The sequence below is a fragment of the Aythya ferina genome (genome assembly GCF_964211825.1).
Source record: "Aythya ferina genome assembly, chromosome: 4".
Taxonomy (NCBI): Eukaryota; Metazoa; Chordata; class Aves; order Anseriformes; family Anatidae; genus Aythya; species Aythya ferina.
This window is the reverse complement of record NC_140300.1, coordinates 8,758,158-8,777,493: the sequence shown is the minus strand read 5'-3', so window position 1 is coordinate 8,777,493 and position 19,336 is coordinate 8,758,158.

Here is a 19,336-nt window from a genome sequence, read left to right as displayed (position 1 = left end):
GCAAATAAAACCCGCAGCAAACTGAATCACTCTGAGAAGAAACACAGGAGATTAAATTACAAGGTAATTGGGTTGAGATGCTTTCAGAGGAACGAAAATTTCGGCACGAGGCAATTTCTCCAGAGATGGTGGCCCTGTCAAACCCTTCACTTCCCCTCCTCCACTAACTGATTTCATCCTTGCTCTGCCAAACAGGCTGCGCTGTTTCTTTTGGCTGGTCAGAGGTTTCTAGCACTGGGCAGGTGTCTGAGGGACTGTGGGACTGCTGAGAATGCACTAAAACCAGTATTTGCCTACTGCATGCAGTAGGAGAACACCATGCTTGGGCTTATTTGGACCACCACTTTCATTATATATTTCTACCAAGGTGGTCTGGGACCTCCTGAACTTCTAAAAAGGGAGGGTGAGGTCGCTGGGCTTGTTTTATATGGTGAAAGGGGGAAAAGGAGAAATTGAGAAGTTGCCTACAATGTCTTGAAGGGCAGTGATAACAACAGAAGGCAATGACCACAGTCTGCACCTTGGAGGCACAGCAAGGAAAACGTAATTTCATGAGAAACATGGTGTGGCACTGGAGCAGGTCATACAGAAAGGCTGCTCAGGCTCTGTCTTTGGAAATATTCAAAATTTGGCTAGCAAAGCCACATCTGGCCTAATCTAGAGGTGGCAGTTATTCTGGCTTTGAGAAGGAGGTTGGGCAAGAGGCCTCCAGAGGTCTCTCATCATCATGTCTAATTCTGAGACTATTTTCACTCAATCTCAGCATTTATGATTTGGTCTTGCTGTGCAAAGTTCCCCAAATGATTCTGCTTGCTTTGGCAAACTGAAGCTTTTTTATTATTTCAGCTCTCCAAACTCTTTTGCTTTGATTATTTTTCCTTTGAAAATATATCCTTAGATCATAGTGGGTGGGACTTCTGTAAGGTTATTGAGTCTCATCCACCTTTACCATATTAAGAGAAAACATTTTTAATTGTCAAAGCTATCCAATTTGTGTATTCTGGAGAGAGCTAATAGAACAAATTGGATTGAGGTAGAACAGTATGCAGTTAGGCTACTGGCTGGAGTATTTAATTTTAATTTAAGGGTTGTTTTCCTTTTGTTAATAAAATATTCAGCCTTTAATGCCACATAATCAAACAACAGTTGGAAAGCCAAATGACTCGTGGTTCCAATTCTGCAGGAGCATTAGGAAACCTATAACATTTCTCAGGTGCTGAAAGCTAACACATGATGTGTTAAATCTGTGATTTAAAATGAGTTTGATATATAATCCCTAAGACACCAAAGCATCAAGGTTGGATAAAGTTTCTCTGTAATGCACTTAAGAAAGCTAAATTAAAACAGTTGAGGTCAGTGAGTTTTGAATAAAAATTATTTCATACTAAAGCTATCTACTCCTGACTCATAACAATCTTCCCCTTTTGTTAGTCCCAAAATTAAACAGATGAAAAGCTGTGTTTTTATGGAACAGAAGTGCAACTTTTTTTCTATTTTTTTCCTTTTTTTTTTTTTTTTTTTTTTTTTTTCTTCTGTGAATGCTCTAGAGCTGAGCTGAACAAAATCTGATTTACTCAGATTTAAGCCTAAGTCATGCGCTTCCTGCAGGAGTCCCACGGCAGAATTCTATTTTTTCAGGTGCAGAAAAGATTATTATTATTTTTTTAATTTTAAGTGATTATTCACTATGCTGACATTTAAGGAAATGATGCTCAGTTTCCCCATTGTGTATAAAACCTTTCCCTTTCCAGCAAATGTTATCTACTTTTTTCCTAATCCTCCACCAGCCAGGGTAGTGCTGTGTTACAGCAGGTTTCATACCTTGGTGGTCAATACTTTTTGGCTGCAAGAAGGTGAGGAATGCAATTCAATTTCCAATCTTTGCAATTTTCTCCCTTAGATTAACACTTTTAATCCTGTTAGGAAAGTTCAAACAGAACATAAGAAGAACAATTTGTTTTTACAACCATCAGAAAACTTCCAGGAAAAAAGTCCCATAAAAGATAAAGATATTTTGCAAAATCAGTAAACCGAGGGTATCCCATAGTCAGCAGTGGTATTTCAGAAAAGGCATGGCAGCTGGAATGCTAATAGAACTAAATGCCAGAATTTAATAAAAAGCTGTCAAACTTCAGCAAAAGGTGAAGAAATGACAGTCACACCGTGGACGACCCTTCTCCTGCGCTCCGGAGATAACAGATTCGCTCTTCTCCAGGGTCTCTACCTGGCACAAACAGTGACGCTCCTGATTTGAATGTCTCTTCTCTTTATTTAAGCAGGCTGCTATAGTATATTATCTGTTATTGTCAGGTTTGTTGTTTTGGCAACTTTTGATGTTATTTACCCAACATCAATGTTGCTTTGACTCCCAAACAAGAGCTTGGGATGAAACCATCGTGAATAGTGATCCCTTGGCTCACACCCAAGAAACACTTCTGTGGTGTTTGCTTCCTAAGGAGGCAAAATGGTTAAATTTTCTGATTTCCTAAAATAAGAGGTCTCCCAGGACCGTCTGACTTTCCAATCGCTGCCTGAAGGCTTACAGCTCTTGTAATCTGGCTGCCTGGGGAGAGGTGACTGTATATGTAAGACTGTCCTGTTTCCAGGTTGAAGGTGTTCTTTGCAAACTGTTAACTGCTTGTTTATGAGCTGGGAATTGATTTATTGGCAGCAGTATTTCTTCAAACTCTTCACTATGTACAACAGATCCCTGCAGGGCCTTTGATGCCCCTGAGGATTAGGGGTAGGAACTGAAATATGCTGTTATCTTTCTCCTTACATTTTTTACTACTTCTGGGAATTCTGACATTCCTTGTGAGAGCCAGAGATTTCAGTCCACACCCTGCAACTTCTGTTGTGTTCGTCATTTGGTGACAGTACTACAAAACCAAAACATATCTCTGAACCTGAGGTACTTTGTATATGATTAATATATGTATATATTTCAGCCAGGAATAAATAAATAATAAAACAAAATTTTAAAAAGGAAAAATAATGGTAAAATTCCTAATGCCTGCCCAAGGGTCCTGAGAGATCCTGTCCAGATGCACTTACCTTTGACATATTTACTTTACCTAGCAAATAGTGCCAAAGCACAGGTGACCAAGCCCCCAGGAGAATGGATGCAAGTGCAGTGAAGTGTCAGGGCTGCAGGGAGAAAAGGAAATCCTCATGGTTCACATAAGCAAAGGGAGAAATACCAGAACCCATTTACTGCCTGTACTCTCCTCTGTCTCCCAGTTTTACTGAGATAACAAAACAACATGGAAGTGGAAGTCCAGCTATGATGATGCTAATACAATGCAACAGGTGAAACGGAGAAGGAGAGAAAAGGCCAGAGGCCTTGCAGAGTCAGGCATGCTCTGAAAAACACTGAAATTCTTCCAGCTTCCTTTGAAACCTTGTATATTTGAGGGTCTTCAGTGTTTTTAAGAGGGCTCTTGCAAGGTGAAACTTGAAAAAGCCCAGGCAGAGTCAGCAGGACAAAGAAATGAGAAATGACAACAAGAAATTGGATGTTATCAGTGGAGAATTGTCATGGTGACCACAAAGGAGACATACTGAAGTGGCAAAATAGTGGTCAGAAAGGGCAGTGGTATGATTATACAAATTGCAGGCAGTAGTGGCCATGAACAGAAGCTTCTGAGGAACGGATAGGGTCTGTTTTCAGTCAGCCCTGCTCAGAGCTGCAGTGTTTACAGCAGACACCTGGTGGGATGGCACAATGAGGACTGCCCTGGAATGCCCAGGAGCTCTCTGTCCTCTTTCCAATGGGATTTGGAGGGAAGGCAAAATGCCAGTAAGTGCCAAGTGTTGCCAAGCCTGTATCAGATCATATGCAAGAAAATGGGAATGTTCAAGAGAGAGAGGCAGGGAAAGGGGCTTGGCAGAAATATTTGCCAAGGCCTCCTTGCAGCCACCTCAGGTGGGTTCATTTTCACAGACACCAGAGCAAGGGCACTTTGAGCATGATCAGAGGACAACGTTGGTGCCTGATGCAATCCAAAGGCATAAGGTGGTATCTTCAGACATCGTGGTTGCTGGAAATGGCTGAAAAGTTGGTTGCAAGGGACCTCTGGAGGGTTCTTGCCCAGCCTCCTCCTGGAAGCCACCTACTGCCAACTCTAGATGTTGGAGACATCCCTCAGGCCCACCTTCCACTGTCTATCCAGCCTGTCATGGGTCTCTCATGACGCCTATGTTGCATCTGCCAATATAGGCATGCCATAATGCACATAACTACATACCCATGGCTGTCTCAAATGGCACCAGGCCCACATTCAATCCACTGAACTGTGCCTGACAGGTGAGCTGCACAATCAGCATGACAGGGTACATGTAACTCTGTCTCCAAGTTTGGAGGCCTGGAGCGGTCCCCTCAGAGTTTGACATATAGACCTAGAGGCTAAAATGGGTCTGTGACCTAAAAATACAGACCTGTGGCCTCTCCCCACTCCCTCCCAAATAGGCTGAGAAGAGAGCAACCAGAGCAAGATCACTGCCAAGAAAAGCAAGTTAATATAAACCACACATCACTCCTAAAACTGGAAGCCAAGAAAATCCAGGAGACAAAGGTGACAACAAAACACCATGTGCCAGCCAGAAAACTGCCTACAATTGATGGTTTTCCTCCTTCGCTCATGCTCTTTTCAGCTTGAGTCCCTTGAAAGGGTTAACCAGACTGTCCTCCGCAAGGACCCAGCCGGCTCTCAAAAGGCTTTTGATAAACTCCCGCACAAGAGGCTATTGAGAAACTTGGCAATCCAGGGGTGAAAGGTAATGTCATGGATTAAAAACTGGTGAAGAGATAAGAAGCAGAGAGGAGGAACAAATAGCCAATTCTTAGCATGGAAAGAGATTAATTATGGGTAGCTGCAAGGAGAGGATTTCAGACTGGTGCTATGTTTACTCAGCACTGGGCAGCCAGGAGGTAAAATGCACTGCTGGCTCAAAATGTACAAGATAGCCAAAAACAGGGAGTTTAAAACAACCCCAAGGGGTATACTTTGGATTTAAGAGTCTAGTTCTGCCAAGGATTAGTATCACTCAGTGTGTCTTAAGTGGCATGAAGAGAGTAAAAAGACAACTTGGCATGAGAGGCAAAGACTTGACACAGACAGGCAAATGCAGACTAATGCTGAGAACAGAATGAGCACTTACTAGCTCTTGTCATGGACGGAATAATTAATATAGGGCACCAGAATTAAAAAGCGAAAAAGTGAAAATGGGAAAAGGAAAAGTCACGAGTGGCACATGGCACTGCACTTTGATGAACTGCATGTATGTCAGCACTCACATAACCTGATGCATGCCAGTGGATAGGAGCGAGGCAAGAGGGAGACCACTAAGTGGATACAGACAGCCTACACAGCTGTACATAAATTACAGGAGCTATCCATCCTCCTCCTCCCAGCTACAGTCACTATCTGCACTCAGATGAGGTACTAACGCAGTTACAGTTTTCTTCTGAAAATCTATCATTGGAGAAAAGTTTTGTAGAGATTGTTGCTTTGTCTGATATTGGATAAAAATGACAACAAATTCAATTTTGCTTGCTGCACAGGGATTTAAGAACACTTGACATACATTAGCAGCTGAAATTTCATGGCTGCCCTCACATCATAGCTGATAAACCTTATTGCCTCCATTCAACACGGAGTATCACTGCAGTGCAAAGGTATTACTGCACTCATTATTAACCCTGGGGGTCAGTTATTTTATTTTTTTAAACATATTTATTTACTGTGGAATGACACATCCACTAGTGGCTCTCTCTTCCATCTCTCAACAGAGGAGGTCTAGACGAATACTTGAGGCTAACTTTATCTTTTAAAAGGTCAGAGACTTGTTGTTGAATCCCACCCCTAGTGATTAGTGTCAGAGACAGAAATAGTCCCCCCAGTCTCCTGACTCCCACTGTTACACTCAAGTGCAAGGGCCTTTAAGTGTCCTTGGAGATGCCAGGAGAAGCTTGTTCTTTGGACAAATTCATGAAGTGTCATGGTCAGATAAGAACATCATCTCAGGTACAGAATCACCCCTGGCAGGATGAAAAGAGGATGTGGAGGATGTGGAAATGAGTATGTCCTGGTTAAATCCATCAGATGTAAAGGGAAACTGAACAGTCAGGAACTAGTTATTGAGACGAAAGGTGAAGGGAATTTCAACCTACACATTATTGACTCAGGATCTCCTTGGGATTCACTGTTACACAATGTTTTCTCAGGAGTACATGGTATTTCTTCTGCCCTTCCTTCAATTTTGTTTCTCCTCACCTGTGAATCTCTTGAAAGGGTATACAGAGAGGGAATAGAGCAAAATGGACACAGCAATCAAAAAGCAGATTATTTCTTTCCTAGAGAGGGCTCATCTCTGGCTGCTCCTAAATTGTTTGGAAAGATCATGGATTCCCTTGATGACAGCATTACAAGTTAATTAGGTGCACAAAGTCAGGTAATTAGGTGAATGCAAAGAGGCAAAAAATGAGAACTTCCTGTTGTAAGAAATCTCAGACAAATTAGTTTCTGATTGGATGAGATGGATTTCCTTGTAGATTAAAGTCTTCTAGCAGTTTGTACTATACTAGCTGCAGAAATATGATAAATAGCAATGATACTTATTCACCCAGAATCAGTATGTTGTTCCAAAGATTAATGAAGTATTGCCAGAGGACCTGAGCTTGCTTTCTGATGCATATATCAGGAACCTTTCTGTCATTCCCATATCACAAGGGAATGGAGAAAATGTCCTCTGCAAATGGCTGAGACTTGCCCTGAAATGGAGAGATGAATTACTTAGGTAAGGTACAACTAACCTCTAGAGGTTTCACTTCATCATCAACATCAGTAAGAGGAGTTTTTCTTAAACACTTTGTCTCTTCCCATTCTCCTCGAGGTAAATTAGAAAACTATTGAATTAATGGAGAAAGAAGTTAAGCCAGAACCTAAGGCTGCTGATCATGTACTTTTCCTCCCCTTCCTTCACCCACTCTTCAATGTGCTTGTGTAACACGGCTGAGTAATTACAGCCTGGAATCCATGCGGGCATCCTGATGAGCAGGATCAGCATGCACACAACAGGCTGGTGAACTGGATCAACCAAGGGGCAGCCACAAATGTTCAAACATGAGCTGAATATGAATGGGCACCACCGGACACCAGCTGTCTCACTCCAATCAGAAATAATTCAAGTGGCAGATTTAGTAACCGACCAACTAATGAGCTCAGGGTGAGCAGCTAAAGCTCCATCCCATCTAGCTCCAAGGCTCCGAACTGTGGTCCCAAGTTTATGATGATAAACTGAGGAGCTGTAGACTTCCTTGAGAGTACAGAGGCCTTGCAGAGAGGTCTGGACAAATTAGAGGGCTGGGCAATCACCAACTGCATGAAGTTTAACAAGAGCAAGTGCCAGATTCTGCACCTGGTATGGGGCAGCCCTGGTTCTCCTGAAAGAGCAGTTTTGACATTTGCACATTTTTGTATATGGCAAACAGTTTCAGTTTTCATGGAAATGCCTCTTTTGCAAGGCTTTTGTCTTCTCAAAACTCCCCAGAACCTTCCTCAGCAAATGATCACAGAAACACAGAATGGTTGATGCTGGATGGGACCTCTGGAGGCCATCTATTCCACCCCTGCAGGACCCCCCAGGACCACATCCAGGCAGCTTTTGGAGATCTTCAAGAAGGAGATTCTGCAATCTCTCTGGGCAACCTGTTTCAAGGCTCTGTCACCTGCACAGTAAAGAAGTGCTTCCTGGTGTTCCTCAGGTTTTCCAGCTTGTGCCCATTGCCTCTTGTGTTGTCGCTGTGCACCGCTGAGAAGAGCCTGTCTCCATCTTCCTTTCACCCTTCCTTCAGGTATTTATAGACCCCTTGAGATCCCTCCTGAGCCTTCTCTTCTGGAAGCATTTGGACAATGTTCTAAGACATGGTTTAATTTTAAGGTTGTCTTGTGTGGAGCCAGGAGCTGGACTCAAAGATCCTGGTGGGTCCCTTCCAGTTCAGGATAACCTACTATTCTGTGATTCTCTAGGGTAAACAAATCCAGCTCTCTCAGCTTCATAGGAGAGGTGCTCCACTCCCTTAATCATCAGTCATTGGACTCTCTCAAGTTGCTCCAAATCTCTCGTGTACTGAGGAGCCCAGAACTGGACTCAGGACTTCAGGCATTGCCTCACCAATGCTGAGTAAAGGGGAAGGATCACCTTGCTCAACCTGCTGGCAATACTTTGCCTAATGCAGCCCAAAATAGCATTAGATTTGTTTGCAGTAAGGGCACATTGCTGATTCTTATTCATCTTGGTGTCCACTAGGACCCCCAGGTTCCTTTTTTGCCAGCATGCTTTCCAGCCAGGTGGGCTTCAGCTCTTACGGGTGCATGTGTTTGTTCTTCCCCAGGTGCAGGACTTTGCACTTCTCCTTGCCAAACTTCATGATAGCCAGAAGACACAGCTCCAAGACCAAAAAGTCTCCCCAGCATTTTGCTGGGAAACTTCAGATCTGATCCACCTTGGTACATGTTTGGGAGAGCACTCACAGAACTACTAGTTTTCATAGCAGGACTGCTCTAAAATGATATATGAGGACTGGATTATGTTCTGAAGGTACCTAAATTCTTATTGAATAAACATTAAAAGGGGAAAGACTATTTTAAGGAGAGCTGACCTACCCTAATAGGTCTTCTGAAGTGCCAAACTGAAATGATTGCTAAGGGAAATTCAATATTAGATGAATTGGATTTGCCCTCCCAGGCCAAGTATCTAAAATCTCATTGAGGCAGGACCTACATTAGGCAGTGATTAATTATAGCCATTCTAGGAGGGAGGAAAATATGAGAGACAGTGCAGTAGACAAATGTACAGGAGATGACCCTAGCAGTATGCTGCACAGATTCACTTTGGTGCATGAAACATCCAGGGAAATATTTCCAACAAGAATAATGCAAAAACCATTCTGATTCCCTCTACCGACACCACAAATAGTGTTTATAGAAATCTGTCGCTGCAGAAACAGGGACTAAATGAGCCTCTTATTCTTTCTCAATCAGCACAATAAAGTCAGATCTCGGTAGGGCCATTTTGCATAGTGAACCAATTAATCAGTCCAGGCACCAGATCAGACAAACGATTTTGCTCCTGTTAGGAGCTGTCAGCACACTACAATGATGAAACCAGCTAAGTATGTATGGAACTAACTGGGAAAGAAAGTGGTACCTGACAAGAATATATTTTCCACTCATTAATGCCTGCCTGAATTTAGCCTCACCAGTCATGCCAAACCTCAAGAAGCCTGGAAAATGCATTAAGAGGGAGAATAATCCTGTCCAGTGCAAATTAAAATAGTCAACACTCCTTTGAGAGAGACACCAAAACACATAGTCATTCATCCAGCGATCCTTCATGCCACCAACCCCTCATACATCAGGAACAATTTCTGAAAACCTCTCCAGTTATTGCCCCATCTCAAGTTCTCATTCTTGGGTAACGGAGAACCTTACAGTCACCAGATTTCAGCAGCACAAAACAGCAGCCAAAACTGGTGCAATTCTCAATAAAGGTCAAGACCACAGCATGGCAGAAGGACTCCTGTGCTTGTACTGAAGGACAGCCTCAGTATGGACGTACACAAAAGCTACATGCCTCTCTGCAGCTTTTGGTATGTGGAGTGATTGTAGTGAAAGGTTTAGATGAATTGGCAGAGGGGTTTTCAAAAGCTCTGATGCAAAGTAGTGGCCTAAGTCCAGAATGTTTCAAAAATCCTGCAAGATGATTATCTGTAATTTAATCACCCAGATGGCTTGGAAAGTCTGAGGCTTTCAGTGACTGTTTGCTGAAACCCACACTTTCTACAGGGGAATAGCTCCTCTAGAATACTTTCAGAGAAATATCTCAAGGTACTCATTTAATATCTCTAAGACTTGTCTCAACGTGACATTTGAAAAATTTATAGGGAGCAAAGTTCCCATAATTGTCATTTTACAAGATGAAGTTACTTCTTTGATTTCCTAACACCATTCAGTTCTTTTTCATGGGGCCTATAGTGTGACCCCTCTGTTATATTTTTGTCCTTTGATTTAGTGATCCCAATTCTTAGGCACTTATCATAACTTCCATGGAATTTGGTGCTTATCTTAAAGATCTAGCTCTCAGGGCAACTGATTCAAGAAGAATGTCACATTTTACTTAAAAGAATAAGTTTCTAGTCCTCTGGGTTAGAGACCAAATTTAAAACACAGATCAAAAATCACAGCAGCTTGCAAAACAGAAGATAAATTGAAATAGTGTTTCTTTCTGTGTCTCATTATTTTCAAGTCCAACTTAAAATGGTAGAATCTTGTAAATCTTGTAAAATGGCAATTATGGGTGATTTCCTCCATAGAAATTGTTCAGTGTCACACTGAGACAAGCTTTAGAGGAGCCTGATTCATGATTTCTGAATATTTGAAATTGGCACTGCTATATCTTGAAATCCTGTAACGATGAATATTTTATTGCCTGGATCTTGCTAGTCAGATATTGTATGCTATGTGCCAGTATGAAATCTTTAGTCTGCATTAGTCTGCATTTAGTTTTTAGTTTAGTTTAGTCTGCATTTACCTTATGCCCCTCCCTGCCTGCTTCCTGAATAGTACACTCTTATATTGGATAGACATTATAGATATTGGATATAATTCCACCAGATTTCTAAAAAAAACATTCCTTCCTTCACTCAAAGGTATTCCTGCTTGGCACTTTGATTTGCCTTAGGTGTCCTGCACTGCTTCATAGACATTTCTAGTATTTTATGTTTGTAGCTTTGTCTGTTTTTTCTCTGTGGAGTCCAAATCCATTATCATATCCACACTCATTAATGACAACTCTGTGAATTTGTGGCTTCAGTTGAAGGTATCACACCACGTTTATAATGCAATATATCTTTATCCAACAACTTCAGAACAGATATTAATAATTCCACTTAATTCCACCTGGGGTGTCCCTTTAATACAATCCAGGAACTAAACTTAACAGTAGAAGGTGCAAAAAAAATGCCTAGTTGACTGTCTTTGACCCTAACAGAGACCTTGGGCTGCTCCCAGAACAATAGACCAGAGGAGAAAGCAGGATTTCTAACATATGGGAAATGTCCTCGCTGTTCTTGTTCGAAATTTGATTGTGGTCGGAAGTATACTGAACCCAAAACTATCTGAAAGTTCTCACTAACTGCAAATTCTAAGAAAATGCCATTTCAGAAACAATGCAACATGATGCTTGAAAATAAAATGTACTCTTTGGACCCTGAGGCTGCCCAGCAAATATGACAGGCATATGGTTCCAAAGGCTGATGAAATTCATTTCTACCATGCACACCATGTCCTTTCTCAGCAATACATGTGTGCAATCACAATTCCCTTTTTGGTAAGGGGAATACAGAGTGGATGCAATAGGGAAAGCCGTATTTTTAGTGTGCACACTATAGTTTAAATTAAGACTTATATAGCGCTACAACATGCACTGTAGAGTGAAAAAGTGGCAAGTATTTCCCAATTCATCAGGAACACTCATCAGCCGGTTTATTTCCATGCATGAAGTTCAACATTCATTTAAGTACCTTTTTGGACCTTGGCCAGAGAACAATATTGATCTGGATTACTTTTCCATTAATCACACTGAAAGATTAAGCACTCGGTTTTGGGGGGAATCATATAAGTAAACAAAATATTTTGATATTCTATAAAATATCACATTGGTCCCAAACGCCATCTGGTCCTGATTTACACTTGGAGTAAACGCTAGTTGCCATTAGATGTCTGTGAGACAGGAGGTGGCATTCTATAAATACTGCATGACCACGACCACAGCAGGGTGATGCTCGTTCCTAAATTGGATCAAGCGAATGCTGATATGTGAAGTATGCTCTCTGCTCTCCTTGCCTGCCCCTTCTCCCACTACCCCTGCCCTGCTCCCTCTGATTACATCTTACCATGCCTTATACCCCTTAATGCCTGGATATTTTTAGAGCCATCATCATGTTGAAGGCATGGTGATAATCACACATGTATAGACAGAATACGTGTAACCATGTGGGTTGATAGCATGCCATCTTCTATGGACATTTATAACCTGCTTGGAAAGGCGCTCTAAGTGACATATGTTACTAATAAGCAACTGATCTTGTTGCTAATAATAGTAATATTCTGGTTTGTGGTTTTTGTTTGGTTGGTTGTGTTTTTTGTTTTGTTTTGTTTTGTTTTGTTTTGATCTGGAGCAGGTGAGAGCCACCCAGGGTCCGTGACCCACATGGGGTTCATGAAGCAGTGTGAAGTGTGCACTGAAAACATAAGCTGAAATGTGAATCACCTCAGCATCCAGACAAATGCACATTTTGTATATGGGTTACCTCTCTGTGGCAGCTATATGCACTCGTTCAGTCATTTCTGCACCTTATTCTGAAACTTAGGAGCTGTGTGTGCCTGGAGGAGTTGGGCAGCATTGTCTGGAAAGCTTCCAACACGTTTTATATATTACTTATTGGAATTATTCATCCTGGCACTGGAGTAATTTGGACTGAAGAACAGCAACTGTCTAATAACAGCTGGAACAATGTAGTACAAGAAGCAAAGAATAGTTGTCCAGAAGACATTACAGGTAATATTTTTAAGTCTATTCTTCCTTGAGTGTGACACTTGACATGAGCTGTTACACTATAACTAGGATCCTAAGTGTCGTTTCCCATGGAGAAAACCAAGACTTTTTTTGATACAATCTTCCTAATGTACATTAACACAAGAAGTACCCTGGACATGGAATACCAGCTGCCAAGAGACAATTAGCTTTCCCAATGACCCATGTTATGGTTCTGAGTCTGCTCCTCAAATCTTTCAGCTTTCCTCCTAGAGCCTCTCTGTTGTTGTAATTAAGTGTCTTTTTGCTGCATTTTCTATCTGTTTCTGTTGCTTAGCCATCTAGTTCTCTACCTCATTTGCTTGCATCCCAAAACCATGCCAAACTCTCCACATTCACCTTCAGTCTGGAGTCAAACTCCTGTGACCATATAACAATGTAATTCAATGACAGATTACTTTAGTTTTAGGGGGCACTACCCTAAGGCTGTATTTCTTTGCTCACTCCAGAAAGACTTATTAAAGTGAATAATGTATCCATCACTGACAACAGTACTTCACCAAACCATCAACAAAACGATAGGCTATTGTAAAGTTAACCAAACAATCCCTCTCACCTTGCTAATTGTAAGGTTCTTCTACTAGTATCTATACTACATATGAAGAAGAAAAAAAAATAGGACAAATACAATCTTCTAATAAGTTAGAGAAAAAAAAAATGAATGTCCTTGGGAACACCTGCTCTAAGTTAAATGCCTATAAAATAAGAGGAATACTGAAAAAGAAGTAAGGTCATGATAGTTACTTGGGTGGTTGGAGAATTGTAAGTACATGTGTTGTACATACAGCTTTAGTCTCAGCAGTACAATTGACGAGCACTGTGACCTGCAAGGAGCAGGTTGTGGTTTCTGTTCTGACAGCTTCCAAGCAAAGGACATCTAGTACATATGGTACACGCAGGAGTAGCAGCTCTGAGGCAGGAGGGACAAGGCTGGGAACACCACAGGCTGAAGGTCCTTGATAACCCCATTTGAGAAGCATCCCTGCCTCAGGCTCCACAAAGAATGGATTGGGCAATGTGGCGTGGTTTCCAGAGAGGAACACCTGGATATCTCAGAAAATATCTCTCCCTGGAAAACAAGGTGAGATGGAACTGATAGCGAGCCACTGGCCAGGTCAGTGGTAGAAAGCCAAGGCTGTACCAGCACGTCCTTTGTCTAAGGAGCAGACTCCACCCCATGGGAGCAACCCAAGCACTGATCTGACTACAACTGTTAAAACACATTTGCCAAAGCAGAGGGTGAAAAGTGGAAACAGTCAGCAGTCATTTAGTAGAAGATGGAAACACGGGCGGATGGAATTAATCAAGTTATCAATGATACAATGGAACAAATTGCATTTAAAAAAGGATCAAGTGGGCAAAAGAAGGAGAGACGGTGACATTGCCAGAACTGCTGGGATCTGTATGATCAGTTGGAAATGTGATCTTTGACACTCATTGATTAATGCCCTAACTGCTAAAGCAGGCAAATCTGCAGCTAAATCTGCTACACACCACCAATTCACACTATACTTATCTATCTGTAGATATGCAGAATTCGTAAGAAAAAAAAAAAAGGTAGGTGGCAGGAGGGGAGAGGGGATCATCATTCAAATATATGTTGGAGGAGTGACATTGCCAAAACTAGACATCCTTACTATTTCTAAAAACTATGTAAGCTGATTTTCTTACTCAAAAATGTTCCATCTAATCCAGGAAATTTACTACTAGACCTCATCTTGACAGTCAAAGAGGAACTGACCACAGAATTAATTTTAGTGATGGCTTTGATACAAATCATCTTACTTAATTGGATTTCTTGTGTACAGGCAAAATGAAGTCCAGATGATTATTCTATATACAATCTCTTAGAAAGGTGTTTTATAAATGGAAAAAAAATAAATAAAAAATTTCCAAATTACTTGTAAGGAAGCATGTCAAAATATAATTTTCAGATCAGATTTTTTAAAGATTTGTCTTAAAAATAGACCAAAACAAAACAAAATAAAAAAAAAAAAAAAAAAAAAAAAACACATAATCAGTCAAAGAAGAGCCAAAACTCCTGAAAACCTTGCCTAGAAGCAAAATCAAATAATCTATTTGTGCTCGAATATACACACAGTTACAGTATTGACAAAAGAAACAAAAGCTTACTTTAGAAGTTAAGTGCAAATGGTTAAAAAAAATAAAAATCAATGTGGTATACAGTAAAAGGGAGAAAAACTGGTAAAAATGGCTAGATTAGCTGACTCTGAGTTACGAGAAGCAAAATTAAACAAGTAGACTTCTACCGCGGCTGCGCAGGGATTGTCATCATGTTATTATGCATTTCTATCAATGGTTAAAAACAAACCAGGTCTTCACAGAGTTATTATGTGACACAAAGACAGAAGGGCGGGTAAACAGAAGGAAGACAATGATGTTGAGTAAACATGATCATACTGTTGGGTGAACCTGAATGGACGAGATATCAAATACAAATGCTATGTTTAGGGTCAAAGGCTGTAAACTGTTCTCACAAGGCAGGACACAATTCTCTGGAAAACTGACTCAGAAAAGCACTAGCAAGTGGTAGTAGGTAATTAGCTGGCCGTGGCCTACCATGGTGATGCAGTGCTTAGAAAAGATAACTGGGACTGAATGTCCATGTTGGATGTCGATTGCCTTGTGATCTTCATGTTTGGGGTCCAGAATTCAATAAACTTGGGAAGGAGGAGCTGATTCTGACACATAGCTGAAGTTAAAGATGCCTTGGAGAAACATCAGCCAAAAATACCATCTATGTGGTGTATGAAAAAAAAATAAATTGAAGTGGTGTATGAAAAAAATGGAAGGTGACAGGATTGTTTGATCACTGCCTAGCTGAAGTCTGACACTGAAGGGGCTCAGTGTGGTGCACAAAGACAGAGGAGTCCAACCTCTTTTCATTCCTTCTTCCCTTTAAAGTCCTTAAATCACAAGGAATTATTTTTCAAGAAGGTAGTCTTGTTGGAACAGGACTCTGGGAAGGATCTCATCCTGTCCTTGGGAAGGCGTTGCACTAGAAGACTAGGACCATGAAATTCTAGCCATATCCGCTAAAATATTGGATTCCGGGTTGTAATCTAGCACATCTTTGCATGTCTCTGGTTTGGAAACAATTTGTTATTATTCCCTCAAATGTTCTATGTAAATAAATGTCTAATAAAGAAAATTAATTGCAAGGAAGATGTTATTAATTATTTTTGTTGTGATTAACCTGAATCTCAGTCCCATTCTCACTGGCTTCACTGGGGTCTGAGATATGAGAAGTGACCTTGCTCCATCAAGTCAGTTGCTCAGATTTAAAGCATGAGTGCAAAATTAGTGATCAGCCCGCACTGCACCAGGAGTGTCTGGTTGCAGTTTGTGCCATATGTGCATTCCATTTCAATGGGGCCTGCGAGAACAATTTTGAGGACATCTGTTAGCAGTGAGGTCTCGCAGGAATGCTCACAAGTCGCTTGTGAAACGGCCTGTTTTAATTTTGAAAATCCTCTGCTTTGTCTACGAGATAGGGGATTTTCTTTACGGTTTGTCAGGGCTGACTCTGCTGAATCCATCTGCACCAGCTTTGGCACCCCATCCATAACCCAGTCTTTAGAAGGAAATAGTCCATCTTTTCTAATCGAGATGTCCAATTTGCATCTCATTCATTCATTTCCCATTTGTGCTGCCAGGTGTTGTGAGGCCTTGTGGTATCTCTGATCTCCCACACAGAGTAATTTTTTTTTTTTCAAAACAGGAAGTATTTGAAATTTGTCTTTAAATGGGTTTGTCTACCTTTCACACACTCCTCAATTTCACCAACCAAAAATATTGTAGGCTTAGTTTCTGGAAGAGGGTCTTAAAAAGCTTTAGCTCCCTCACAATTTGAAGATGTTTTGAAATCAGACTATCTCAGATCTCAGTCAAAATATTTGGTGATCTAAAAAAAGATAATTACCTCTCCCTACAATCCTTACCTCAAAATAACTTTGTTATTGACAGCTCTTTAGTGCCCCCTCATGATGATTTGTGTTTGACAGCAGGAGCTTTTGGCTAAATCAAAGGAGTGATGTTTGATGTGCAAACTTTTGCACTGTAGGTGACCCTTTATAAAGAGATTTTACACTGTCTTGTAATAGACATTTTAAAATTATGGTCTTACCAATCACCTTCACCCCTCTACGGGAACAGAGCACAATGCTGATGCACAATACTGCTGTTGGAAAAGAGGACTAAAAAGCAGACCATGCAGCGTTCTGTCATGTTAAATTTTGTCAAATCCGTATTCAAGGAGACACTCTCTTATTATTCTCTGTACTTAGCATCATTTCCTTTGCCCAAAATTGCCTTGCCTTCTGCATGAGGCTTAGAAAAGCAGGAGTGACATCCTAAGCCTGTCTATGTTGATAACAGCACTTCTTTTGACTTCATTAATTTTAGGATTTTGTCAAAACTTAAAAAAGAAGAAGAAATGTACCTTGTGAATTGTAGACAAAGAGTGGGGAATGAATGGAGAAGGACAACAATAGGAGCTGACCTGGCTTTACTCAGTTTAGACATATGCATATGCCTGACAGTTGTAGATAGAGCAGCGTGTGTGTTTGTGTGTTAGGCAAAACATGTCCAAATCTCTTCTTGAAATTGCTTCATTTATGACAGTTGTGAGAAGTCAGCTGGTGAGTGGTGGTTAGCAGAACTCAGTGAAGATTTTCAGAAAAAAAAAAAAAAAAATCTTGCAATTAATATTTTCTTCTCTTCTGGTCAGTCTCAGTGCTAGTGATGATGAGCTGCTGAGAATGCTCCCCATGGGCCCACTTAGAAATACTTATCAGAAGGATTTGTACATAACAATTTCTTCTTTGCCCCATCTTTTTTTCCTCTGCTCCTGATATTGTGTCCAACTACTGAGCAAACAAACGTGTGGTTTCCAGCACAGGGCCACCCACTGATCAAAAAACTGCTTGAACATTTTAAGAACCTTTAATGCTCTACAAAGAATCAAGTAATTCTAGTGATCATTGTTACCTCTTCACCAAAGGTTATTTTAGTTCCAGTACTGCTGCTACAGCGAACTGAATTAAGCAAGCAGCATCTCTACAAATTTACTGTTCTTCAGTAAAGTTCAATTTTAGACATGAAATTGGTCTTTTGGCCTAAAGAACTTTGGTGGTTCCAGCATTTTTATTTTTCTTTTTTGTCAGTGAGAATACAAATTGACCTGTCAAAGCCTACAAATAAAGAACTTCTTGGAAACGGGTTACTTTTTCACAAAGATGCAACCTTCTCTTGCGGTTGTTTAATGGAGCAGTAAGCTGAGATTGCCTTCTGAGGAGAAGTTTCCAGAGCAGTTTAGCTGCTAAAATAATACATCTATAACCATGGTAGAAGTAGTCATCTGTTTCGCTTGTGGCACTTCTCTGTCATTTCTGAATTTGCCAATATCTACGGATGAGGAGCAGATAACACAGAGGGAATAATAAAGTATGTTTGAATTCTAGGAGACCGTAAGCACTGGCAAGGTTAGCTGATAAGAGGCAGTACCTGAAAACCATTTATTCTGGCTGTATCTGTACTATAACCAAGATACTTTCTGGAAATAGACTTTAAACACATTATGGTGTAGAGGAAAGTCTCTGGAAATGGGAAATAAGCTGTAAAATCTTTATCAAAAAATTGAAGCTGATACACAACTCAGGATGACTTGCCAGGAAAATAAGAAATGTTGAATAAGAAGACACACATCTCTGAGGCTTTCTAGTCCTTCTAACTTGTGAATCATCTCAGAATCTCCTTTCCCTAAACAACAGCTCCATTTATTCCTGCTTATCAAGATCTTTCAGATGGAAGAAATTCAAGAGCCTTTAGATGAAGGATCACTGCACCGAGCTGCTGATGGGGAATCATGCAATGTCTAGCTGGATACAGCAGGTTTGAGAAATGCAATACCAGCTATACAGCATACTAATTCAGAAGGGGTAAGAGGTGAACCACAGATTTATCCTGCCATCTCACAGGGCTGCAATCCTTTCTGGAGGAATTACACATATGTCAACAGCATTGCAAGAAAAGTGAAGTCAGCTCTGAGATTTTAATAGAGCAGTGGTTCTGAGAAAGGGCTGCAAGATGTATTTATTCCTAGAACAGAAACAAAACTAATTTAAACCAACTTCAGTTACAAAGCAAGTAAAAAGAAGGATTCAAAATCTGCTGTGCTGGTATTTTGTCTCTGCAACACATGGGTCACATAAACCTGCAAGTAACTGCTCAGCAGCACTATTCTGTGTAGGGTATTTCAAACCTCCACCAAGTAGCAAGCAGAGCATGCCCCAGCTGTCTGAGCTTCATCACAGCCTTCAGCACTTACAGCCCATCTCATGGTTCTGCTGATTCTTTAAGTCCTTTTTTAAAATATTAAGCATTTTAAGAATAAAACAAACTTTATTCTGCAGGACATGGTAGGGCAAGGTTCACGTTCATTCTTTGCCTTGTTGCAACCGATCCTTTATTCTGTTTTCTCTTAGCCAATTTCTAGTCCGTGACAATATTCAGTCTCATATATTAGGGCTATTCTGTTTCCCAGATTACCTCCTGTGAAGGACTTTGTCCTATGCCTCTTGAAAGTCCAAGAAAGTCACATCCACTCTTCTGGCAATGTACTAAAAAAACTCTAGTAGATTAGAGAGACAATTTTCTT